At 42.9% G+C, this 25,998-nt stretch overlaps 1 protein-coding gene across 2 annotated transcripts in view; it reads right to left on the reverse strand.

Moving 5' to 3' along the window:
* Positions 1-21,124, reverse strand: part of LOC132072337 (complement C1q tumor necrosis factor-related protein 7) — a 114,629-nt gene extending 93,505 nt beyond the window's left edge. Inside the window, exons 1-2 of one of the 2 annotated variants that reach the window (XM_059470575.1) lie at positions 21,079-21,124; positions 20,889-21,001 (exon numbers count right to left, since the gene is read on the reverse strand). The gene's annotated coding sequence lies outside the window, so the exon portion shown is untranslated. Of the gene's footprint in view, positions 1-5,981; positions 6,291-20,888; positions 21,002-21,078 lie in introns of those variants that run through there. The other variant, XM_059470574.1, reaches the window with a different exon arrangement.
* Between the last annotated feature and the right edge of the window lie 4,874 nt (positions 21,125-25,998).

Consider the following 25,998-nt stretch of genomic DNA (forward strand, 5'->3'; position numbering starts at 1 on the left):
AATAAAAGAAGGATGACTCCACATATGTAGATTAAAAAATTTGAGGTGTGTGTGGTGTCTGGCAATAATTATACTGATATAATATTTTAATTATTAGATAATATGGATTCTTACTCTCTTGTTCTATGACCACTGGTGGCCAGTCTTACCAAAGAACAGTTCCTGAACAAGAAATGGCCATGGGGACAGAACATTTTCTCTAAGGAGGAGAACACAGCAGCCATGCTGTGGTCAACACAGTGGTCATATAAGTTTCCAAATCTTCAGCTTTGTAAGTGGGGATTATTCTGCCCACCTGGGATGCTCAGACATTCATTTTGTTGCTCTCTTGTACCCTAAAGGATTTTTGTAATCCTCCAGTGTCACATTCACATTCTCTGAAAAATCCCTTCACCCAGGATTTTTCTCCTGGGAAGATGAGAAGCCTCAGAGAAAAAGGAAAACAATAATTATCTCATTTGCCTCTCCTCTGTTTTGCTCATGTGGAATGTGTTTGGATGATTGTTTCAGTGGAAACAGGTGATTGTTTAATTGGATTCTGGTGTGAGTTGTTTTCAGTCATTGGTCAATCAGTGCCAAGCTGTGTCAGGACTCTGGAAAGCATCACGAATTTTCATTATTATCTTTTTAGCATTCTGTAAGTATTCTTTCTGTATTCTTTAGTTAGTATAGTTTATTATAGCATTCTTTAATATAAAATAATATCAAAAAATAATAAATTATCCTTCTGAGAACATGGAGTCAGATTCACCATTCCATGGGGCACCCCACAAATACAACACTCCAGGATTCCCTTTTTCCTCTGAGGGAGGTGATTCAGAGGCCACACTGGTGACTGTGCACGAAGGTGGGAGGTTGTTCATGCACTGAGGCAGTGATCTGGGCATGCTGGCAGTGCCTTGTTGCTGCAGCCATGTGAAAGTGAATCTGGTCCTGATTGTCACCAAAAAACCCCAAACAGTCCCAATACTTTCTTTTGACTCCCTGCACCTTTGCCCACATGCTCCACCACATGCCTTCGGTGCTGTCAAGGATCTGAGTTACCAAGAAGTTCCAAAATCAATTTGTGGTGAACACTGAAATTTTTCTCAGTGTTTTAAAAGGACTTCACAGGGACAAGGTAGCTGAGATACTGAGCTGTCTCAGGGAACCATCTATCAACAGCCCCTCAAGGCAGAAACTACTTGCTAGAGCATCAGCTGATAAACAAAAACAGAGGTGACATTCAACGAAAAAATTGGTTTACTTATCACTTGTTCTGCTTCAGCATTGTTTTAGAAAAAGCTGGATGCAGATCTTGCATGAATGTAATTGCAGATTTCAGGAAATAACTTGAAAGCCACAGAGGAAACCTTACAAATAAAACAGAATTCTCTCTGGAATATGAATGCTAGCAGATTTCCCTCCCCTTCCCCCTTTCTCCTTCACTCTTTTCCCCAGCTACATTTAAGATATCAAGTTTATAAGTTACTTTACTTCTTACTTCACTAAGTTTCTTATGTGAAGTTCACTGCAGTTCAGAAATGGGCAGTCACTTAAAAAAAAGCTGCACGAGCAATCATCAGTTGACACCAAAGGATTTTGTTGTATTTGTTCCTGCAGATCCACAGCAAAGAGTCCATGTTCCCATTGTACCCTTCCATTGCAGCAGCTTGCTCAGAGCAGCTTCCAGACCTGCTTTCCATCTGCGCTCTGGAATGTCACTGCTCTGCCTCCTGCCCTTCCAAGGGCTTTCCCACTACAGGCACACAGTACTGGTCACTGCTCTCAGCTCTCCACACTGCTCATCTGGGGAAATTTTGCTACTTGTGGTCCTTTGTGGTCAGTTTTGCCGATTGTCTGGTACAACACCCAGATTGAGAGCTTTCTAGCAGGTTTGGAGATTTTTTCCTTACCTCTGAACCTATGGCAAAGCTGCAGGCACCCAGCACCATGGAAAGGATTAAAAGCTGTTTTCTCTCCTTCTTTACAAAGAACCTGTATATCTGTGGGTGGCCATGGATGTACACATATTTCCAGAATTCAGGAGAGCTACCTTCAGTTTACTGCATCTTCACAGACTTTTAGTAAGATCTCAGTTCTACAGTCACTGAGTCATGCCCAGGTCTGTAAGCCTGAGAGGTGGTTGGCAAAATAAATATATATGTGCTGAAATGTTGCACCAGAGCACTGAGGGATAGAAAGGATTCACAAAGAGAAAAAGAGCTTGAGATAGACACCAGAGAAGTCTAAGTCCATCACACATCAGGTTGTAACCTCTTCAAATTGCAAGGATTTATTTGAGAGAGCCACTCTCTGAGTTATGTTGCTGTCAAGTAGCAAAATACTGCCTCTGTTTTTTCAAGTATTTTAACATTTCCAATCCTTAAATAATTAGAATTGTCAGAAAGAAAGACAGTCCATCAATCAGAAACTTTCACAACTCCTTTTCATTTGTATGTAGATTCCTAAACCTGAAAACCTGATATTGTCAAATAATATACTAAAATAGAGCACCTCAATAATTTTCTTTTTTCTCCTTTTTTTTTTTTTTTTTTTTTTTTTTTTTAATTTAAACTCTACAGTATTGGATAGAAAAGAGATCTTAAAACTTTCAAAGTGGACCTGGAGGAAATGTTCTCTTTTGTCAAGCTACTGGATTTGTCAGTCTTCTGTTGTTTTGGGTAATGACCTGTCCCAGAAGATGTCTGGGTCAGGAAACCACCAGGAAATACATAACATTAGGCAGTAATGAAGTGCAAGGCAGTAATTAAAACATCCTTAGCCTTGGACATCAGATTTCAAGGGTCAAAAGCCTTCCTGCTTTGCTCACATGTGGGTGACTTCACTTGTGCCTGCAGAGATGGGGATTAGCCCTGCAATCCGTGCGGACAGCTGGGCTCAGCAGCTGTGCTGGGCACTCTGCCCCCATCAGGCTCCCTCTCCATCCCAAACCTTCTCTGCTCCACAGAGCCTGGACAGCAGCCAAGGTGCTGTGGAGTGAGGACAGGCTGATTTGAGGAAAACCTGTATTATGGAAGTGCCTGGCATTAGGACATTCTGCATCCTGAAAGAGGGAGAAAGGAAAAGGTTTCAAGAAGAATTGGAGAAAGAGGGAAAAAAGAGAGGGAAAGAGCATGTCCTGCATCACCACTGAGACCTTCTAGCACCCCCTCAGCACCAGGAACCCTTCAACAGTCTCATTCCTTCTCAGAGAGGGAGGCAAAAGCTCCAAAGCTTGGTTGAAATGAGGCATTTCTCTTTTTCCAAGCCAGGCTGGGGCACTAGGTATAAGCACTACTAACATCTCTTTTGTCATTACAGCTAATAAAGCCTTTCACAATATGTGCAATAATCCATTCTTAAGATCAACTAAGTAAAGTTTAAACAGTTTGCATGTCACAGGTTGTCTCAGGTGATTTCTCTAAAAAACAAACTCTTCAGGACTGAAAATCAAGTAGAGAGGGAGAAAAGAACTTTTAGAGCAGTAAATTAAGATCCAATAGCAAACCATTTGGATAAAATCTTGTTTGTATGATTTCTTTTCTTTGAAAGAAAATAAGTTATTTTCTTATTTCAGATCTCTTCTTTCTATTTACATTTCCAAATTTATTCCTGATTTAAGATCTTATGTTCTTAGATTCTTATGTTCTTAGACTCATCAAATTTCATAGCTGTACCGCCTGAAAATGGAAGTTTAGAGTAAGAAAGATCAAAAGATTTTGTTCAGTTGTTTCCATAGGCACTGCATTATTTCCTCTGGGAAACTGTGCAAGAGGAACTTTCAGCCTGCTCACAGAATACAGCAGAGTGAAAATGCAATTCACAACTTGGGCAGCTCCTTTGGCTCTTTTTGTTGCTTGCTCTCTTTGAGCTCACATCAGTTTAGAGCATTTCACAGTTTGTTTCAAGCTTGAAAACACAAGCTGAATAATTAGATGAAAATATCTCATAACAAATAATCCTGAAAAATATGTGGTTTATTATTTATTGGTTTGTGAGCTAGGAAGTGACATCAAGCACCCAGACATGGATACTTTTCATTTAGTGCATCAGTTCTGCATAATAAGATAGAGTGCATTCCTGATTATAAAATATACACAAAGTACTTAAAGATGTTCAAATTCAAAGCTAGAACCATCTGCTTCTTGCTGACATCTGTTGCTCCAAAGCAAAGGACTATATGAAAGGTTCAGAAAGCTTTAGAACTCAAAAGATGCATTTGCTAAGAGAACACATGAATATACATAAATTCAAAAACTGTAATATAAACTGCTGTTTTCTTCCGGGAGTGTGGTTGCACCAGCTAGGTATAAGAGAGTTTTGTCTTGCAAAGAAAACAGCTCCTACCCATCTCTGTGCTGAAAATTAAACTTTTTCTCATTCTCCAAACACTCTTGAAAAACAACATCTTCTTCCATCATTGGAGAAGTTTGACTTTCACACCATTCACCTCCGACTTGCTCCTGCCAGTGCACCTTCAAGGTGTGATCCTCATTACCCTGGAATCTTCTTTCTGCAGAGCCTTTCCCTGTGCTTGCTTAGGGAGGTGACTCCCCAACATTCCTGGGAGCAGCAAGCTGCATCTCCCAGCCCAGCAGGTCTGTTCATTCCCTTGCTGCTCTGGCATTCAGGTCTGAGTGCCAGGCTGACAGCCAGGAGGGGCTGCCCATGGCCTTGACAGACTCGTGGGCATCTCCCTTGATGGGCATTACCCCTCTCCCCATGCACTGCCATGGAAATGAAGGGCGAGGGGAGGGCTGGGAGATGTGGCACAGGTATTTATTTAGGGCAGCATCCCTGTTCCTCTGAGCACCTGATGGAGGAGGTGATTGCAGTGGCGTATCTGCAATAAATCCAGTTGTGCTGGTACCTGTGGGTATGTGACAGGGTTGAAGGGCTGGAGGGCAGGGTTTGCACTGGGAGGGTTGGGGGCAGGGTTTGCACCTTTCAGGCATGTGGACCTGGAGGAAAGGGCTTATTAAAAGTTATTGGGACCTGGGAAAATGTGTGAGCCAAATAGAATGTGCAAAGTCATATCAGATGCTTTCTGCATAAGGAATGCAAGGGAACTAGAGACTCTCTGAACAGGAAGACACTGAGAAATCTGAGTGAAATTTCTGTCTCAGGGTACTACCATCTGTACCTAGTCAGTGAATCTAATGTAGCTTCCATTTGTTTATCACCATGTCTACATTTTGGCAGCAATCAAAATGGCAGGGAGGACTTCACAGAGAAGAAGAGAAATTTGGCATTTCAACAGCTCTCTGCCAGGCCTATTGACACCAAAAAGTATAGGAACTACATAGAAGACAAGGAAATATTTCATGACTTTAGGTTACATTGTGAAGCTCAGAGAAAGGTGATCCATCCCTTGCCATAAGCTCCAGATAGCCACAAAGAGAGTGACAAAGTTAAATATGAGCATGAACATAAAGTTACATTTTATAAAGCAATCAAAATATTTCTTCTGTTATTTAATGTTCCTCTTAGTCACACAATCTGTGCCTCCTTGAACCTCACTATAAAGCACTAAAAATTTCACAAGACCACAAGTTCAACATGAGGGTTACACAGCACTTTTGGGTTCACTGACAACACTTTATAAACTACTTTTATGCTCTTTGTTTTCACAGCCTTTTCATTTCCCTGCCAGCTTCTCATTGTCCTTGAAACAAAAGAAATCAGAGAAATCTGAAAGGTCTCTGTGCTGATCACAAACAGAGATCAGGAATGATTCAGGAACAGAATGAAAAAGCGATCAGAAAAGCAAACAGAGCCTGCCTGAGGGGCTACAGATTCTGCTCCTTACAAGACTCACAAGCAAAACAAAGTAAGATATGTAATTATTGTGCTGATATATATGCATTATTCAAAGAGACAGCAGGATAGCAACATTTCTAGTATTAGGAAATTCATCTAAAATTTATATTATCTCAGTGTTTTTATGAGGCAAGAGAACATACAAACTTTGTTTCAGCAAAATAAAGCCCTTTACTTACATGGCTTGCAAAAGTTTGCAGCAGCTGGAGCCTCTGGCTTGCACTTTGTGCAAATATTGTCCCTTGTTGAAAGCCTCCTAACTCTGACACTGGAGACAGCACATAGCTCAGCAGTGCTTTGGATGGATAAACCCTTTAAAAACGCTCTCAGATGTTTCTTTATCTGCGGCGCGCACTGACAGGAGGCTGCAAAGCAGAAAGCCTGTCTGGTGCTACGAGGAAAGAGTTCCCTCTCTGCTGAATCCAAAGCAGAGGAGTCCTTGACCTCAAGAACTAGAATAAATCTCCTGTAGTATCTGCTGGCTCTGTGCTGGGTGCATACTTGAGCAGTAACATAAGAGCAGGAGCTGTGGCATGTGTGCTCCGCGCCGGGGCACGGGAGCAGGGCTGCTCGCACAGCCACAGCCGAGCACAGGGCTGCCTTCTGCCTTCTCGTTTGTTCACATCCTTTAAAAACAAAGCAAAGATGACAGCCTTCTCTATTTCAGCTCGTGGGTCCCAAGTGGCAGCGCTCTCAAGCTCTGTCCCCTCTGCTGAGGTTCCTGGTGTTCCAGATGAGGCTGCTGCTGGCTTTCTATTTCAAACCTCGATTTTCTGAGAATCTCTCTGCATCCCAGCCAGGAAATGTAACCCATACTGAAGTTTAGCATTTTGGATATCATAAATTCAATTAATTACCTGAAAGCAAAAGGAGTGGTTTCCAGGTTTTACTTCTTCAAACGAAAGATCTGTTTACTACTTTTTCCCCTCTATTTCTTGCCTTTTCTCTACTTAAACTTACTAAATTTCATAAAACCAAGCACAGCTTTTGCAACAAGTCCTCGGTGGAGCAACTAGTGAGACAAATAAAAAAAGTAAAAAGTTTATTGTAACTGAAAATAGGTAAATGCAGGGTTTCCAGGAAAAAAATTCCCTGTTCCATTTTCAAATTACATCTTCAAGACTAAAGACAATAGTTTAAACATAGTCATATAATTCTCAGGCACTAAGGACAGAGGTTTTATGGAGAAGATGAAAAAAAGCAGCAGCAAAGATAAGAAAGGAAATCAAAGTCCTCATTCATTTCATTGTATTCAGTTTCAAAAGAGGAAAGAAAGAGAAATAAGCTTACAGTCCAGAATCAAACTTTAAAATATTGTAAATTCAATTTTCATGGCTTTATGAAATGTAAAGATAAAAGATACAAACAAAAAAGCCCTCAAAACTTTTAACAAGCATTTCTAGCTTAAGGAAATAATAGTTTTTAATGAAGAATGATCAAATGATCTCTTTTTTATTCTCTTGTGTGAACAATGGACTTGAAAAAAATCCCTACACATTTTGTATGTGTGTTATCCATGTTTTTCTTGAACCTGAAGACTTGAGTTCAGCTTTTATTGTTTTGGGTTTTTTTCAGCTTTATTACGACACTAAAACACAACTATAACTTCAAAGTTGTTTATAAGTAATTGAATTGTCTTTCTGCTGACTAGTAGCAGTGATATATTTTGTTGAATGAGAGAGACCTCAGTTTCAATTTAGTTTCCATTTATATCCATTTCCTTTGTTGAAAACTGAAACAATAAGCCCATAGTAAATTAATTTTGGCTCCTTTCAGCTCTTCCTGTTGTTTTCACTTTTCCTTTCTCTGCTAACAGTTTCAAAATACGAGGCACTATCAAACCATAGATCTTGAATTTCAAAATATTTGCTGTTTTTTTTTTTTTTTAATTTAAATTCATGTTTGAAATCTATTGCTGTACTGCTCATCCATGCTGGGGTGAGCTGTTGCCAGCTGCCACACTGGATCTCTTCCCCCACTGCTAAACCATCGGCGAGGACGCGTCTTCTCCCTCTGTGCCAGCTCATCTTCTCTATTTTTAGAAAATAGCTGGCATTTCTGAGTTTCAGTCCTGTTTTATGATGTTGGAGGCCCTGTGACCTGGTGTGTAGGAGCAAGGCCTGGCACGGAGCCTGCTCGCACACGCCCAGGCTGCAGGCAGCAGTCCCGCGAGTGGGGCGTATCGGGATCCTCTCCAGCTTTCTGTCCGTAACTACCAGAGGCTAAGCTTCAAAAACTGCCTGGGACCTGTGACCTGCTGCTCTGTGAAGGGTTTTGAGACAAGCAGAATATATACCTAACTTCTGAGGGCTGAACTGGGTTCAATTCAGTAGGGACATCTAAACCACAGTACTAATCTGAGTGCCATTTAATTACTCCCAGGCATGACTTGGTTTCTGCCCCAGGGATTTGGCTTTTGACTAAGGAAGCAACAAGCCATTGGGCAGTGCACTTGCAGCCCCAGGACTGGATGATGTCATTTATCCCCAGCCCAGTTCAGCCCCACCACAACTGTGTAAGCACTGCAAGCCTCTGGGTGCTTCATTCTACTGTGGCCCTGTGCAATGTTGCCTCTCAACCGGAGGCAGCTGGTCCCTGCAAATGTCATTTGCCTTACTGGATATTATTGTGTGTGCATTCACAGATGTCCATGCAGAGTTAAGAAAACAGTTCCCAACAGAAGAGTCACAGTTACAGCTGCAACTGTGAATGTGACCATGGAAGCCTGGCCAGGGCCCCAGGAGCTGTAACACAGACAGAAAAGTACAAGACTTGTAGGGTGAAGTCTGTGTCATGGTCAACCACATCAAAAACATGAGAATATATTTTCTTTCTTTTCTTTCCCTCCAAGGAAGTGTAGATCCTTATATATAAATGAGTGTCCTATGTTTCTCATTTATCTTTCCACCCAAGAGATGGGTTGGGCTGTGCTGCCTGCAGGCTGGGAGCGCTGATCAGACTTTGAAAATTGTCTCATTTTACTCACTGCTTTTAAAAACACCCAAGTATATATTTATATATGTATCCCAGTAGGTGTTATTTCCAATGTCAGGGTACAGGGCTTTTACAAAGCCCACACTTTACAACTTCATAACTTTATAACTTCATGAGAGATGCCACATAGAGAGTCCATAGTACCACAAGGCTTAATTTTGCTATCTTGTGTAAAGGCTGAGCAAGAAGGACTGAAACACTGATGCAGTGGTGATGTAAAATGAAATGGCAGGTAAATGGGAACTAGAGGGCATATTCCCCAACATGGTAAACCTTCATTACCTTTAGGTAGCTCATCTGAGATGAACCTGCAATTGCTTGGCTCCATGGAGGCACAGTTGTACCTAAGGCCACCTAAACTCTTTCTAGGATGAGCTGGGGCCACAAGAACCAAAGTGCTTTTGGTGGAGGCATCAATCTGCCCTGAATTGGTTCAGTCCATGGCCTGATCAGTCCCTGATGGAGGCAGGCTGTGTCCTGCAGCACTGCTTTGTCCATGTGCACACTGGTACCCAGTGGTCCCAGGGGATGTGTTTGCAGAGGTGCAGCATTAGAACAGAGTCACAGGGGTAATTTGGGATGGAAGGGACGTTTTGAGTTCATCTCATCCAACATCTGCTAAAAGCAGGTCTAATCAGCTGGCAGCTATCTCTTCAGTGATCACTCTATTATTCAGAGGTTTCCATTCCATAGAGCACACCTGACCCACATTACCTCTAAGAGCAAGATGTGATTGTGATCCAGAGGGATTTTGCATCTTTTATCCCAGGTAATTACAAACCTGTGGTTATTGCCATAGCTGATCACCCAGTTATTTGATTATACTTATTTGGCATGGAAGCCAAAACTTTGTACCTCATTTTACAGATGTGGACCTAGGGCACAAGGATGGTATTTGCCAGAGATTACAATCTGTGCAGAGTAAGAAACTGAGTGGTCATCTCTCAGGGCTGCCATCCTCCTTGCTGTCAGCTCTCTGTGCATTCCTGCTATTAGTTATTAATAGCCACCTTGCTATTACAGATCAGTTTTTGAAGCAAGGGTCAAAGTAACACGGCACTTCTGAGCTGCCAGCTGTGTAATGGGTTCCAGTGCTGAGGCTGAAAGGGGGGGGGAAATGAAAAATGCCAACACTGCTGCTGGACATGTGGTAGGCAGCTGTAATAGGGATCATCAAATGAATAATTCTCCTCAGAAAACAGCCCTTCTGACAGTCTAAAATAGGATCCAAATTAAAAAAATCTGGTTCTGGAAATGAGGAAAGGTCCCCATGGTCTTTATTGCTGTCAGTGAGAATTCATATCATAATGATCAAAAACTGTATGAAGGTGAGTATTGCTGTAACTTGTTTAAATTGAAGGCCTAGAAAAATATACTTAAGACACCTGCAATCAATTTCAAATTTGAAATTCAGTTCATACATAAGGAGGGCTTGGGAAGAATTGAAAGGCAAGATAGTATTTTCTTGAAAGACAAGAATGCTTAAATGAGTGGCTCATAAGCATGGCCCTCATATTTTGATCTCACGTCTAGATTTTGGTGAGTAATGCTATTTTGCACCTGGTGCTGCATATATATACATATATATATGTATGTATGTATGTATGTATGTATGTATGTATATGTATATGGCATGTAGCTAGGAAATGATGAATCACTTCTGTTGAAAACAAAAAAAATACAGTATGGGCCACAGATGTATGCTAGACTAGTTCTGCTACCTGGACGGATCCAGTTAAGCTCCTTTGCAACCCTTATGTGGATGTCCCACATTGTCAGCCCCCATTCTAGACACTGTTGCATTCCTGCTGGGGCCTGCCAGGCCAGTCAAATTAGGAGTGCAGCAATTTCTCACTTGAGGCAAGGTGCTAATGACACTAATGACATTAACTCATGTGGTCTCAGCAAGTATGGGGACTAGGGAAAAATGGGCAAGGCCTCAGGATCTGCAAATTCCTGTTGATGCTTCAAAGTGCACATTAAAAAAGGAAAGAATTCTGACTTTTTAGTTTGTAATTTATTTTAATATGTCATTAAAATGTAAAAGGCAAATCTCCCTTTTAAACCTGTAATGTGTAATACCTTGCTCATATAACTTCTGTCTTGAATTCTGAGCAGCCAGTCCTTGAGCTGACATGTACCCATGCTGCTGCACTGATTGCAAAGGCAGCATATTCACTTTGCAGCAGCAGAAGTTGAAGTTCTGACTGAAAACTGTGTGAAAGCATATATATAGCATCTATATTCCCTTTCTGGTCACAGTGGTGCCACTGGAAAATGACTGAGGAGCTGACAGCCATCATGGCTTTGTATCCACATCAAAGCTTATCCTTAGGCCTTGAGCATACCCCAGGGGGGCTGAACATTTGTTTTTGAATGCTTCACTGAGCTGCATAATTTAGGAACATCAACAACATATAACTTTAAAACCCAGCAAAAGAAACTCTCACGCTCAGATATAAATGTCCTGAGCCTGCACTCGTGATTTTCCATCTGAGGGTCAGAAAGGATTTTTTATTAAATTGCCTTTCCTCTCAGAGGTCAGACAACATGGATGAATCCTGGAGATGTTTTAAGTCAAGGACATTCTTCCATTGTGGAATGTATCTTCAGCCAAAAGCAAAAACCTATTTCAAGTACTGCTACTTCATCAGAGGTAGAAAGGCAAAATAAACTCCCCAGGAATTAGAGAGCAGGCTTTCCATCAGTAGCTTGTGTCACTTTGCCATCCAAACTCTGCTGCTCGTGTACCTTGAACATGATAGCAAAACATTATGTTTGATCTTCTGACAGTTTAAGAAAATGGTCCTTTATGCACACATCAAGTCTCCCATAAGTTAAATCTATATCTCTTTCTGCTCTATAACCTTGGAAAAAAAACAAGCAGAAATAAAAATTAGGGCCCCAGAATATCATGTACAAGATATATCTGGAAATTTGAAACAACTTTGCTCATACAAATGCATTACTTTACATCAGGTCTGGAGTGAGGTTGAGACTATTTCAGACCAAGCTAAGGAAAACATCAAAGTAAAATGTTCTTTTCTTGCAATGAGCTGCAATTAATCTCCTTCCTGCAAGCACAAAGCTTTCAGACATGAGGATATCTCTGGCCATCCCTTATGGGTACAGAATATCCCCATTGAAGCACAGCCCGGTTCTCAAGAAGTAAAGAGCTGTATCTCTTTAAAAGTGAACTGAATGCCATCTCTTCATTTGGGAAAAGGCTTCATGACTGAAAAGCACACTGCAGCATTGCAGAATAAATTGTTTATGGTGCTCCCACTGCATGTAGCTTAAAACTCTTAAAGTGCTACAGGCTTGTCTGGATTGAATTAAAAAAAAAAAAATGATTTCTTTTGTTAGATGAAAACTAGAATTGCTTCAGCTCTTTTCAAGATCCGTATTGTTCCAGGTGTCTTCAGTTTTCCTCTCAAACCCATTATTTTCCAGCTTGCCTTACACATTTTGAGTACAGGAGGGATGGGAATGCAGGAGCTGTAGCAGAGCACCAAGGGCTCTGATTCTTGCTCCCACTGCTGCTGCTGCTGCTTTCCTCCTGGTTTTCTTCTATTCTCCTTTCCACTCTTCCCTTTAGTCTGGTATTTGCACTTGAAGAGAAGCTCAGTGACATCCTGGTACGTTGTCTAATGCTACAACTTAATAGAAATAATGGAAGAGAAGGATTTCCTAACTGCTCCAGCCCCAGGAGATCCTGCTTACACCTGAAGAGACTGCTGAGGAGAGGGGCACTGGTCCTTCAACAGCATCCCAGAGCCTTGTCCCCATTGCAGGGACCCCATGTGAGGCTATTATGTATTTCCTTACAACCCACTCAGCTACTGCAATCCAGCCTGAAAGTCCAAATATCCAAAAGCAGTGTGCTCTGCCATGGCTGCAGTACAGGTGCCCACACCCCTGGGTTAGAGGATGTCACACATTCCTGTGTGTGACATCCAGGGGTGAGCCTGTGCCACTGGGTCCCTCTCTGCAGCAGGGGCACTGCCTTGTGAGGAATGAGGAGCTCTACAATGTCTACCAGGCAAGGACACCTAGTGAAATCCTTATTTTTAGAGGTGTAGCTGAACAAATCAGTACAGTTGTTCCTTTTCCATGTAACTAGGTTTAGTGTGCTAATTTGTGCTCCTGGTATTCCCATCCTTGCACCACAGGGTGGGGGTCTTTGTAGGGTCAAGGCCCTACACAAGGACCCCCTCCCATTCCTGCAGCAGGTATTTTCTGTTTTGTGGATGCCCAGCTGCTTTGACAATCCTGCTCTGGCTGGGGCTGCCTTTCCCCCTCACCTTTCATAGGCACACAAGGCTGATGCTTTTGGGGTCTTTTTAAGGCTGCTGCATTGCTATTGCTTCAGTGCTACTGTGCATGGCAGCTGAGTGCCACTGCTTGGAGAAGAGCCTTTTCCATGGACAGCAGCACAAGCTATGAGCAGTAGGAGCTGGTGGGCTGAGGTGGGTGTCAGCAGAAGCAGGACATGTGTATTGCTTGTAAGAGCAGGGGGTGGGTATTGTTTGTAGCTGGATGGATCAATAGCTGTGCATGTGCTGAAACACAGATGATCTGAGGCTGGCCATGACCTCCAGGATCAATAAACATATTGATTGGGAAACCCAATAAACATAGGGAAACCCAATAATTTTCTCAGTCCAATGGGTTTGGACTCAGGACCCTTCCCATCAGGGTCTTCATGCATGTTGTGAAGATGCAATTTCTGTGCAAGCCCTGAGTACAGTCTTCACTGCCAGGGGCTCTCTGGTGCCAGGCTGCCCTCCAGCCATCACTGCCAGGCAGCCAAGGGGAAATAACTCTCCCAAAAACAAGAGGGTGTGTGCCAGGGTTGCTGCTGAGGCCTGCCTCTGGCACCCAAACCACAGAGGGCTGCAGCATCTGTTACACCCAAATAATGTTCTGAAGGGCTAAATAGATAAATATTGGAGCTGTTGATGAAAGGAAAGAGTGCCAGATGCTTTTGGCTAGCAGAAGAGGAATGTGTCCCATTGCCTCAGGTTGAAAAGGCTTTGGATGTTTAGGACTTGCAAAAATTAGAGGCAGGAAGCATTAGTAACAATATCTGACACAGATTTGCCTCATTCATAGACAAATTAACCTTAATCATCCAATTTATAAATCAACTTTAAGTGAAAGCCCCCCCCTCACCCCCCACTGCTGCATATTTGGTGGATTAAGTTGTTTGGTTTCAGTGATAAATTAGAAACATCTGCTTCAGCTGACAGCCTGGAATGGAGGCGTGCACAGAACATGGCTGGGCTGCTCTCTCTGAGGGGGGATTCTGTGCCAGGCCATGTCCTGCCCACCTCTGGGGCTGAGAGAATCAGGATCAGGGTGTCCCCTCTGCCCTGGGGCCCAGCGGGCAGGGGAGGCCCATGCCTGCTCCTGGGCTGGCTCAGAATGGTCCTGGGGAGGTGGGAGCAGTGCTGAGCATCTCCAGCAGTGTGATCTTGGCAGAGCCTTCCTTTTAAGGGTGTCTTGGCAGCTCTTCCATGCAAACAAAATTGTTTCTGCTGTGGGATCATCAAGTCTTAATGACAAGGAATCCAAAGCTCGTGACAGAGTCAATGCAGAGGCTGCTCAAGCATTAGCACTGATGGTAGTGAGTGTCCCAGCCATCCCTTCTGATGAAGAAAATGGTCCTAACTAAGGGACAGAGAGGTTTTACAGCCCTGGCCTGTCCTTGCAGAGGTGATACAACTTCCTGATTGCTGAGTCAGGTTGGACATGGCCAAGAGACACATCGCATCGAAGTGCTTCACATGGGTGTTTAACTTGTTCAGGAGGTAGGAAAACAATCCTCCTGGCTACAAGTCCTTATCTGCAGGAGGGGAAATCTAGGGCTAAATCCTGCCAGATACAGCAATCCAAATATGCCCTGGGGCACCCCTGGAGCTGCACCTACAGCAGACCCAGCCTGTGCATGTCCTTGTGTGACACACATTAAAGGAACTGTGAGCACTGATCTGACCTCAGTTGTGACCTGACTCTCACTACAGGGATTTAATACATGCCCTGTTGGGCTGCAGAAACAGATGTTTTACACACACCATTCAAACATTTTTTTCCCAGCCTTTGGCAATCAAAAGTCTCAGGCAGCAGCCCTGACTCTCAAGGACAGAGCATGTCTGCAGAAAGGGAAAATACAAGATAAGCAGCAGTTTCTAACAGCTCCTGTTCCCAAGGTGCCCTTTTATTTTTTCCTGGGTATTTTCTCCTGGTGAGTTTAAGGATTATGTGCATTTGATAACAAATTGTGTATATCTGTCAGAGGCAGGCACTCCAGCAGGTGCAGAGCAGACTCTCACTGTACAGAACAGGTTTAGGCACCTCCTGGTAGTGCAGGATGCACTGTTCAGGTGTGACACAGTGCAAAGGGATGTGTTTCTGTCTGCAAAATTCCATGAACAGGAATTTTGAATTGGGACTGAGGTGTGTGGCCTGTCAGTATGGAGACAGCCATCTTAGGTAGCTCTGCAGAGGAAATTCTCAATTCTCCTTAAGCTGAAGGCAGTCTCCAGTGCAGCTTCCAAAACCCCAGTCCAATGTGAGGCTGTGTAACCCATCTGTAAAGCTTAAAATGCAGAGAAATACAGCCCCTTCTCTAGAGAATCAAATATTATTCACTGCAGAGCCATGGAGGTCCATGGAGACCATGCAGCACAGCCCCTCTGAGACCCCAGGGGCCAACCCAGGACAGGGAGTGCCCACTCCCTCTGGGGCTGCAGGAAGGAGGGGAGAGGGAATAACCTGTTTCACAGTTAGCCAGGACTACTGGTCCTGCTCATCCTGCCTAAACTGTTCCCATCTGTCTGACTATTAATATTTCTTGATCTTTGCATTCCCGTTTTGGACTTTCAGACACATGGAGAAATTAATGATGATGAAGTTGAGTCAGTAAGGGGAACATTTTTTCTTTATTTTCCTTTCCCTTAGGGAAAGAAATGAACATTCCCTTCTTCCAGAAGAGGAGCAGGAGCTGTGATGCAGACACCAGGACACACGGCTTTATGCAAGCTGTTTTGCTGGAGCGCAGGCCATCCTCTTCCCACTCCCAAAATTGCTGCCTCTCCCTGGAATAGTTTCTTGTTGCCCCACATCAAAGCTGGTGCTCAGAAGTCATCTGCAGACACCTAGCACCACTTTCTAGCAGGAATATGAATGGCACAAACAGTAACTTAGGAAAGGACAAAGCAGCATTGGTCTTTCCACTGGGAAATCAAAGAAGCTGGAGAGTGCCTTCCCTGGTCATTTGAGCAGGCTACAGGATGGCCCACCATCCACTATAGTTTTGGGAGAAAGGGCCCCTGAGGAACCTCCTGTGAGGAAGCAGTACAGTGGTTTACCCTGGGGAAGCACACAGACACACCAGGGAAATGGAAGGTCTGTGAGAAGGAGGATACCTGTCACAGATGTGTTTTATGAAAAATCCTTTCCTTAGGATTTTTTCTCCTGAGAAGCTGAGATGCCTCAGGAACAAAATGTGAACAATGGTTATCTGCTGCTGTGGAATGCAACAGGTGCATCTGTGATTGGTCTCATGTGGTTGTTTCTAATTAATGGCCAATCACAGTCAGCTGTCCGGACTGTCTCGGTCAGTCACAAGCCTCTGTTATCATTCTTTTTCTATTCTTAGCCAGCCTTCTGATGAAATCCTTTCTTCTATTTTTTTAGTATAGTTTTAATATAATATATATAATAAATCAAGCCTTCTGAAACATGGAGTCAACATTCTCATCTCTTCCCTCATCCTGGCACCCCTGTGAACACCATCACAGCTGCCAGGCTGGTAGTTCACAGGAGGAGCCAAGCAAAGATGAGTGGGACTGTGTGGGTTGCTAATGCAGGGCTATGATCTCAGGTTTAGGGGCCAAAACAGGACAGTCTCTGGGAGATAATTTTCAGAGCATGTCTGTGCAGAGCTGGAACTTACAGAGACTCAAAGGAGCCAATTACTCTGTAAAATAAATACCAGCATGGTGTCTAGAAGGGGGAATGGATGCAAAGAGTGATCTACATGCTTGTCTGCATTTCCACTGTTAAGTGATAGTGATTAAATCTTGGAAGTGGCAGATTGGGGTGTGCTGGGGCAGTAGTTTGAATCCCCAGGTGCATTGAGAGGCAACAGACTGGCGCTGTGCAGGAACATCAGTGCAGGCCTAGCAAGGCTGGCATAACATCAAGTTTTTATGGACTCCTGAAAAGGAAAAAGACTTTTGGTCTTGAGTCGTAACTGCTAGTGAGAATAGCAGATGTATGTTCCAGCACCAAGAGAGTCCCCCTCCAAGAAAAGGGAGCATTTTCCTGGACAAATCCAGAAGAAAACCAAGTTTCTCTGTTTTTTTCCAAGGGGTAAAAAACCCAGGGGAGGTCTGTCTCTCAGCAGCTCACAAATCACTTTTCCTGTGCTGCAGTGATGGGGCTCCTACACTGGCCTGGCTCCAGTCACGAGGCCACCACAGCAATGAGAAGAGGTGGGGTGAGCAGGCTGGACACTCATCTCTTCAGCTCTGCCTGTCCAGCTCCCCTTGCTTTTATAGCAAGTCACTCCCTGTTTTTATTGCACATTTTTTAAACTACATTTCAGGTCCCACCTCAGCTATTAATGCTCTCCCCACTCTCATTTTTTCCTGAAAGAAAAATATCTCTATTGCAGAATGTAGGGAAAAAGAAAAATGAGAGAGAGAGAGAAATAAAACAAAGTGCATGAATTACAATACACCCAAAGCCCCCATTCCCTTAACCAAACAGTTCCTTTCCTTAAACCTTCCTTATCCCTTCCCTTAACTTCAACCTTGGACTCCTGCCAAGGAGATGTTCCTGTTTCTTGCAGGATGTCTGATTTTGGGTTTGGTGTCTCTCCAAAAGAGAAGGGGAGAATGTGAGTTGAAAATAGGATGGGTGGCCTGATGGTGTCCAAACATAATCAACCATCTCCATTAAATTTTTGAGATCTGGCCCCATTTGGGTCTGAGAGACGTGACACTCACATGGATGAGGAAGACAAATACAGTAGATAGACTGAAGATGAGCCAATACATTTAAGCCAGCACAACATATGGACTATCACATCTCTCAGCCTAGGAATGATTGCTCCCCACAGGTTTCTACTAGGTTTGCCCAGAGTAAGTGAAACATCCCAGCCAATGAGACTTTTCCCTTCTTTCCCTCTGGATTATTTTATAACTGTATATCTCTCACTGCTAGGATGTGTTTTCCCATTACTCATACCCTATTCTTCCCCTTTAATAGTGGTCACCATTATCCTCTGTGATAAGAATTAATTTTATACCAAACAGTTTTGTTCTTCCCAACAGCTAAACCTCACAGAAGTGTGTGACCTCCTCGGTCATGTAGCCCTATCCCAGCTCGGAGGTTTAATGAAAATGTAAAGTATCTTTGAAGACTTGAATCAGGTGCTTTGCTGTTCTGCTTTCATCACTTTGGGCTTTCCCTTCTGCATCCAGCATCAGGTGAGTCTCAGACAACCAAGAACAGTTTCACACTGCTTTTCAGAAAATGAAAGCTGAATCCTAATTTATCAACAACACAAACTGTTTATTTCAGCTTTGGGAAATCAGAGTAATCTAGATTTCAGATTCAGCCCAACAGAAAAATGCAGAGAGGTGCTGTGCACCTTCTACTGTAGAGAGAAGGGAGCAGACATAAATAACCTTTGCTGACAGTTGCAGCCCTATATCTGTAACCAAAATACAAATCTGCCCAGTGGTTATTTCATTTGCAGCCTTTTTATTCAAGGTAGGACCATGAAGATGAGCCTGAAAAGACTCCAGATTTCTCTGCCAAGGCAATCACTTTGCTGTCCTTTTTGCTAACAGAGAATCCAGTTCAGCAGTGAAAATGGAGTTTAACTGTCTTGTATCTGTGACAAGCAAGGTCTCTGAATCAGAAACACTTTCTAAATGACCATTACTTGTGTAAAATGTTGAAACCTTAGGATTTTTGCTTCCCTGTCAAGTTAAATTTTTCTGGTGAATTTAAATTTTAGTTTCATCATTTGCAAGGTGATCCTTTGGTAACAGGAATGTTATTTGATCATGCAATAACAGTATAGGTAATGTTCATACAGCATCTGTTTAAGGACTCTGAAAACCAAGCTTACCAGTGCATGGGACAGAGTTGTGAATGGGCATGTCACAGAGAAATAAGGATATAAGTTTGCTATGTGAATGGGACAGAACTTCTCATGCAGGCACTCAAACCCAGCCCTCAGAAATGTGGATTTCCATCTACCTCCTCACCTTGCCACTGAGACTGAGCCATGGATAAGTGCAACAGTGGAGATGATGAAGGGCATGAAATAACAAAATATTACCTTCTTTGTTTGCATCCTTATCTGTCATTGCTGCTGAGCCAGAAGCAGTCCCTTTGGCTGAGATGTTCAGCTTCAGAAACCCTCCTGTCTCCAGTATCAATAAGCAACACAGAGCAGTTTTTACCACCTTTACTCCCACCTACTCACCAGATTGGTGGGGTATTGTGGAGGAAAGACAAGGAATAGGCAAGCACTGAGAGAGTCAATACACTTCCCAGTCCCTACACTGTGTAGTTCTCTCCCAGGAGACACCTGATGGAAATGTTCCTAGCTCCACCTTTCCAAAGATCAGCAAAGATGGAAGCCCCAAAAAATGGGATTCCCATTTGGCGCAAACTTAACACAGGGGCTTCAAAGTCAACAGGATTTTAGCATTTCTTCCATGACAGTGGGCAGGCATATCAGCTCCTTCACTTCCAGTTTTGATTTTCTGCACTCTTCTCCCTGCCCTCCCTGCTTTGTGTTCCTCTGCTCTTAAATACATTTCTTACAGTGTGATCCATGGGAACACAGCATTGGAGGCATTGACAGCCCTCCATTCTCACCAGGGTAAATCTGCCCCAGTGGCACAGCTGAAGTTGTCCTAAGCCAGGCAAAACAGGGGACAGGCACTACAGGAAGGGATTTTCTGCTTCTCAAACCCAGCATGCTATACAACACAACAGTTGTGTGATTTCTGAAGCAGGTTCCTGTTATTAAATTTCCACAGCTTGTACAGCTCCAAGGGCTGTGGGTAATGCTGTGCTCACACCCATATTTTCCTAAAACTCCAGCCTGAAAAGCTTCATCATTTCCTTGCAAATGAGTGGGATGGAGGAATTAGCCCCCAGTGTGACTATCAGGTTTTGGGCAGCCTTACCTCAGCCTTGCCTGGCTAATGGTAACCAGAGACCCAGCAGAAAAAAGGGAGCTTGAAACTGCTAATCCACTGATACTCTCACCTACCCAGCCCAAGGTTGTGATTATTCACTTACACTCAGCATTTCATCTGTATTTAACAACACACAGTCTCTCACCAGCCTACTCTTAGACACAAAGCACACTGCTGGTAGCATGGAAACACAAAAAGTAAAATGACCTGGGAAAAAACCCAACGAAGCAGAAGAAACACAGCAGCAAAATAACAAATGGATATATTTTCGAGAGTTTAATAAGATAAATGCAGGAGCTTAACTTTGCAATAGTGCAAGTCTGAAGCAAAACTGTTCATTTGGTATTTATAGATTTTATTTTTTTCTTTGCAAAATAAGTTTCTATGAAACCATAGCAACTGCAGTTAGAGTGAAGATTTGGAATGACGATGGAATCATTCATGAGCAAAAAAACCCAAATAATCTCTGGTCTGGGTTGGTGGAATGTAAGATTAATGCTACATAGAGAGGAATAATTTAAAAATGTTTTAGGTAATTTAATCACCCTAAACCCTGTGAAAGGTAGACATTTTAAACAATTTTTTTTTTTTGCCAGAATATTACATCCTTGATTTTTTAAACAATCTGTCTGCTAACTTTCTGATATGCAATAAATGTCCAAGTTTATTATTCATCTCTTACAGGAGAAGATACATAAGCAGATTTCACCGAGACACCACAACAGTCTATTTCTAACAGAATTACATGTATCTCAGAAAAAAATATGCATTTTTCTGAAAGATCTTTCTATTGCATTCCTTTCTCCAAATGCATTTCAGAGAAGTCAGTTCAGGAAAGTAGAATCAGTTACAACTTACCTTCACAGCTGAGTAGATGACATCTGATTTTTCAGGGAAAGCAACGTGCTCTGTTTGGGTAGTGTAAGAGTTGTAGATTCAAGCCAGCAGGTAATTTTTGGTGATTCAAAATCCTTTAAAAGAAATTTAAATGCTGAGATGACAAAAAAAGGTACTTTTTGAAAACCTATCTAAGGCTTGATGCTCTTACAGAGTTTTCTGTCTCTGTCAGCTGAACAAGCTCCTGCTCCTTTCCTTGGCCACCTGCCAACTTTTCTAATTTAAAGCAACTGTGAGCTTGCTGTAAAACTCTTGCTGGAAGGAACTTGTTTTATACCGTGGAGCAAGGAGCAAGCCTGTGCTCCAGACTGATGTGGTGTGACAGAGTCCTACCAGCACTGGGGGCACAACCTCCCTGAGGTAATGTTATATCATCTTTGGACAGCATCACAGGCTAAGCTGTCTCCTTCTTGGTAAAAGCACAGGAAAGAGGGAAAAACCAAGCTGCTTTTGGCATATAGTCCCCTCAGCATGGGATTTGGGAGGAGCAGCATCTGCCTCAAAGTGCAGGAAGTGACAGCCTCAAATACATGAAGTGCTCAGAGCTCCCAAAGGAACCTGGTCCCCACACTGGCCACAAGTCTCCAGTCCTTGGCTTTGAGGCTTGGGGCACCGGTCCAGGGGCTTTCTCTACAGTGCAATGCAGGGTGCCCACAGCACAGGGTGGCTGGGAAACCAAGCTGAGGGTCACGGCCAAGCAAAACCACAAATATCTTGATTTTGAAGAGTTTCCAACTTGGTGCTTTGGATAGTTTCAAAATACACTCCTGGCAATGCTCCTTTCTTCTGAGGCACTGTCAATAGCAGAGGCAGACACTTGAGTAATAGAGACTTGAAAGACAGAGGCATGGTTTTCAAACACATCCACTTACGGGGCATGGCTCTGTCCTGCTTTGCTCAAATTGAGATAGTGAAGCATGTAAAGTGTTGTTCATAGAGGAGAGTTGCCTATGCCCATTTTGACTTTCCTTCTCTTTGCAAGGAATTTATTTCAACCAGTTATGGTTGACACACATGGTGTGCATTTATGAACTTAGGGAAAGGTCCCCTTTTGCAAATATGACTTTTCTCTGCAGAGTAGCTAAAAGCAAACAAACTAATAAACAAATGATAAAATATTGCGATCTGGAGAATTTCAGGCTCTGAGTTTCTCCATGGGTACCATGACAAACTTTTGTTTAAGAAATGAGAGTCCTGAAAAGCCCACCTTAGGCTGTGCTCCAAATCTTCCAGCACCTTTGGAAATCCAACTGACCTGCTGATGCTGAGGTGGCCTGAGGCTGATGTGGTTGTTAGTAAGTGACTTCAGTTTTGTAAGCCATATTTTCTTGTGAGACTAATGAAAGTGAAGATGGAAACATTAGACTGAAATTTTCAAAAGTGTTTTATGCTACTAAAAGAGGAAATGAATCTTCTGTGAAAAACCAAGTCAACATTGGAATGCCATGTGTGACATAGCTAAGAGAGATCTTGTTTGTTTGAATGTTCTAATTTCCCAGGCACTGAAATATTAAGTGTTTTATATTTTGAATAGACAATTAAAAAAGAGTCCTGTGCATTCAAAAATGTGGATAAAATACTGCCCAGTTCTGGGATAAAGGATTTAAGGAAAACCAAACCTTTTTTTTTCTTCCTTCTAATGGATTTTCATTTCAGTGCTAGATGGCAATAACCAGGTTATAGAAAACTCTGTTACAAATTCATATGGTACTGTAAAAACTCCAATATAAGAATTTACAAATCTCAATTTTCCCCCAAAGTATTTCTATCAGATTATTTTTATTTTGCTTTATGGATCTGCTGGTGAACTTAGTTACTGGTGAGCAATAGTGAAAGTAGAAATAACATCCTATCATGTCACTTCAATATTCCTGGTTCGTATCTTAATTTTCACTTTGTGATCCTGCATTTAGCATGTCTTTTTAGGTACTGGCACCTCTGGAAACTTGGCCCTGCATCCTTGTAGGAATCAAACATAAGTTTTAAAGATTACCCAAAGATTATTGTCCTCATTCGCTCAGTTGATCTCTTTCTAAGATCATGAGAAGCATGGGAAGCTGAGATGGTGCTTCCTCTTCATGATGAGTCTTTCTGGGGAAGCAAGGGATGTTGCCCATCACATTGGGAAAAAACAAAAAAAAAAAGTGTTTTCTAATGGTCTGTGGAGAATTCTGGTGGGAATTAAGAACTTAGGCTTTGCCACTGATTCATACCTATATCTGGGCTGGGAATCTTCCTCAATGCCACTTATTTACTTGCTTCATACAAATGTGACTAAGGCTAACTAGCCATTGGTGAAGTAGCACATAAGATTAATCACACTAATTTTATAGCATCAATAATTAAAATCAAATATTTATTTTAATATGTTAACATTTTATGCCCACTAAGTCTACCTGGATAGTTTTCTGTGGTCCACAACGCCAAGTTGAAGAACCAGCTGGAAGTTCTACTCTTAGGTTATAGAAAAGAAGGCTTAAGGGGGGAGATGCAGTTAAAGCTTTGTCAGAGGGAAAGGAATGTGAGCCCCAACATAGAAAAAGTCTGAAAAAGGAGAAGTTGAATCCATTTCATTGGCTTACCAGACCTTCCAGACCAGAGGAAGGAGACAAAGCTAAGAGTGAAGGAGAAGTTGCAAAGAGCTCTGCAATCCCTGGAGGATTAAATGTTCAACAGAAAATACAGTTCAATTTTTTTGGAAGATTTTATTTTTATAGGGTTGTTCACTGGTGGTTGTGATAGGCTCATTTTTAATCCCTCTAAAGTTACAATTCTTGGAAACTATTTCACATTTTAGCTCTTCACCAGATCACCGATTTTCTGGCTTTCGGCTTTGTTTAGACACAGCTGAGGTAGGATTGAGCTTCCTGCTGCAGCAGCTGAACCAGGAATGGTAACTTGGCATTCATGTCCTCACAGGTACAATGGAACAGCCAACAGAGGGGTTGGGAAAAAAGGAATCAGTCATCTTGGGGAAATTTCAATGGGAAAGCAAATGCCCCCAGCTCACCTGTGGGTGCAAGTCTTCATATGGTCCTGTGTGTGTGGACATTTGTTGCATAACAGATTGTTGCATCTTGAAGACAAACCTCATGAATGTTTGTAAGAGTTGCATGAGATTACATGTGCTCTAAGGAATAGAGCTGTCACACCCTTGACAAATTGTGGTCCTTAATCCTCTCATGTGGCAAGAAGCTGATAATTTTTCCTGGTGTGGTGGTTTGACCAGGAAGAAGTGGGAATTCTGGGATGTTGTGGTCAAACCAATGGGTGCTTGGATTTTGATATTGGCACCTGGTGTAGCCAGTGGGTTTTGGACACACCTCCGAGAACACACAGGGGTTAAAAGCGGAGCTTCAGGCCGGGGAGGCTCTCTTGGGACTTCGAGAGACCGAGGTTGCATCTCCCTTCCCCCGTCCAGCCGCTGCTGCTGGGCGGGGAAGGGGCAGCCATGTGGTAGGCCTGGGCCTGGACAGAGATGGGGGTGAGGAGGCCTTGGAGGATGGAAGGGTGGAGGAGCCCCAAGAGACATCGGACAGCCATTCCCCCCCCCTTGGAGACAGACAGAGAGAGAGAGAGTGCAGCCTGTGTCGTTATCTTGAAACTCAGTAAACATGTGCTGGCAGCAGGCAGCCCGGCTGAGGAGATGGGGGGGTGCAGCCAGGAGTCCAGCCGCCTGGAGGAGTTTTTAACCCTTTTTGGACAATGAAAACCTTACAGAACATTAACCCTTCCTAGACGAGCGATAAGAGTGGAGGAGGACAAAGGAAATGAACGAGTGATGGGGGTCTGGACCAGAGAGAGAGAGAGAGTGAGAGATGTTGAAAGAATGGAGAAGATGGAGTGGCATTTTATGCTGGACTCTTTTGTGTAGCCATGGACAGAGCCATGTTTCCGTGTGATACAGAGACTGAGTCCAGGGGGAGAAATGTCCTAGAGCCAAAGAAGATTCAGTGTGGGTACCCCTCGGCCCCAGGGGGTATATAAAATATGGGGGGGACAGATGTCCCAAAGGTGAGAAGGTGAGATACTGTGCTTTTCTGGAACTGGACAAAGCATCCTTAAAAAAGACAACCCTGGAAGCAGCCCTGATTCTTGTTCGGTGGTGAGAGCACTGGAACAAGGACGGAAAAGGCCACCACGACACATGGAAGGACTCCCTCTCCTCTTGAGGAACTGAAAGTTTGAGCAATCTAAAGGGTGGTGTTGGACCCAGAACTGGTGATTTTGGAGGATGTATTGTATTGGGAATTTAGGGGGGAGGAGGGGGAGAGTGTTTTTTGTGAGGTTTTCATTTTCCTCGTGTTTTCTTTTTTTTTTTCTTTTGTGTGTAGTTTAGTAATTGTTTGTGTGTAGTTTAGTTAATAAACTTTTTTTTATGTTTAAGTTGGAGCCTGCTTTGCTTATTCCTGGTCAAAATCTCACAGCAGACACTGGGGAGAAGGTGTACTCATGGGGGCTCTGGCTTTGCCAGGCCAAAACCATAACACCTGGTTACATCTTTAAGTCCCTTCTCTGAACAAAATGTTTTAAGATGCAGCAGGCTTTAATAAATATAAAGGATGTTTCCAACACAAGTATCTGAACGAACAATCAAACAAAATCCTTTATCTGTGAACCCCTAAGAAGTTGTTTTGTTGGCAGGAAGGAATTACGATGTTGTGGCATTAGAAAGAGAAGTATCCTTTGATGCTGGGATTTGGGATTTTCCTTTGCTATGGCTGAATGCATTCACATCCATTTAGTGCTCAGCTCAGCTGCCAAGATGTGGATGTGAGGGCTCAGGATTCATCCTGCCCCAGTGCTGAGACAATGAGCAGGTATAAATGGCACAGTGCACTCCAGGAGGTCGCAAAGCTGCTAAAACCCAGAAGCCTAACTGTCCCCTCATGCAGAAGGTTGGCTTCATCCAGGTAAACAAAAATATGTCATTGTCCAGAGGCCCCAAATGAGAAGAAGATTTGACTATTACATAGAAATAAGATGTCAAAGAACATGGAAGTTTTTGCTTAGTTTGATGGGTGAGCATTGGGGGATTTTTCATTGTTGTTGTTTGTTTCTTTCAGTGTGG

Source organism: Ammospiza nelsoni, chromosome 4, assembly GCF_027579445.1.
Source record: "Ammospiza nelsoni isolate bAmmNel1 chromosome 4, bAmmNel1.pri, whole genome shotgun sequence".
NCBI lineage: Eukaryota > Metazoa > Chordata > Aves > Passeriformes > Passerellidae > Ammospiza > Ammospiza nelsoni.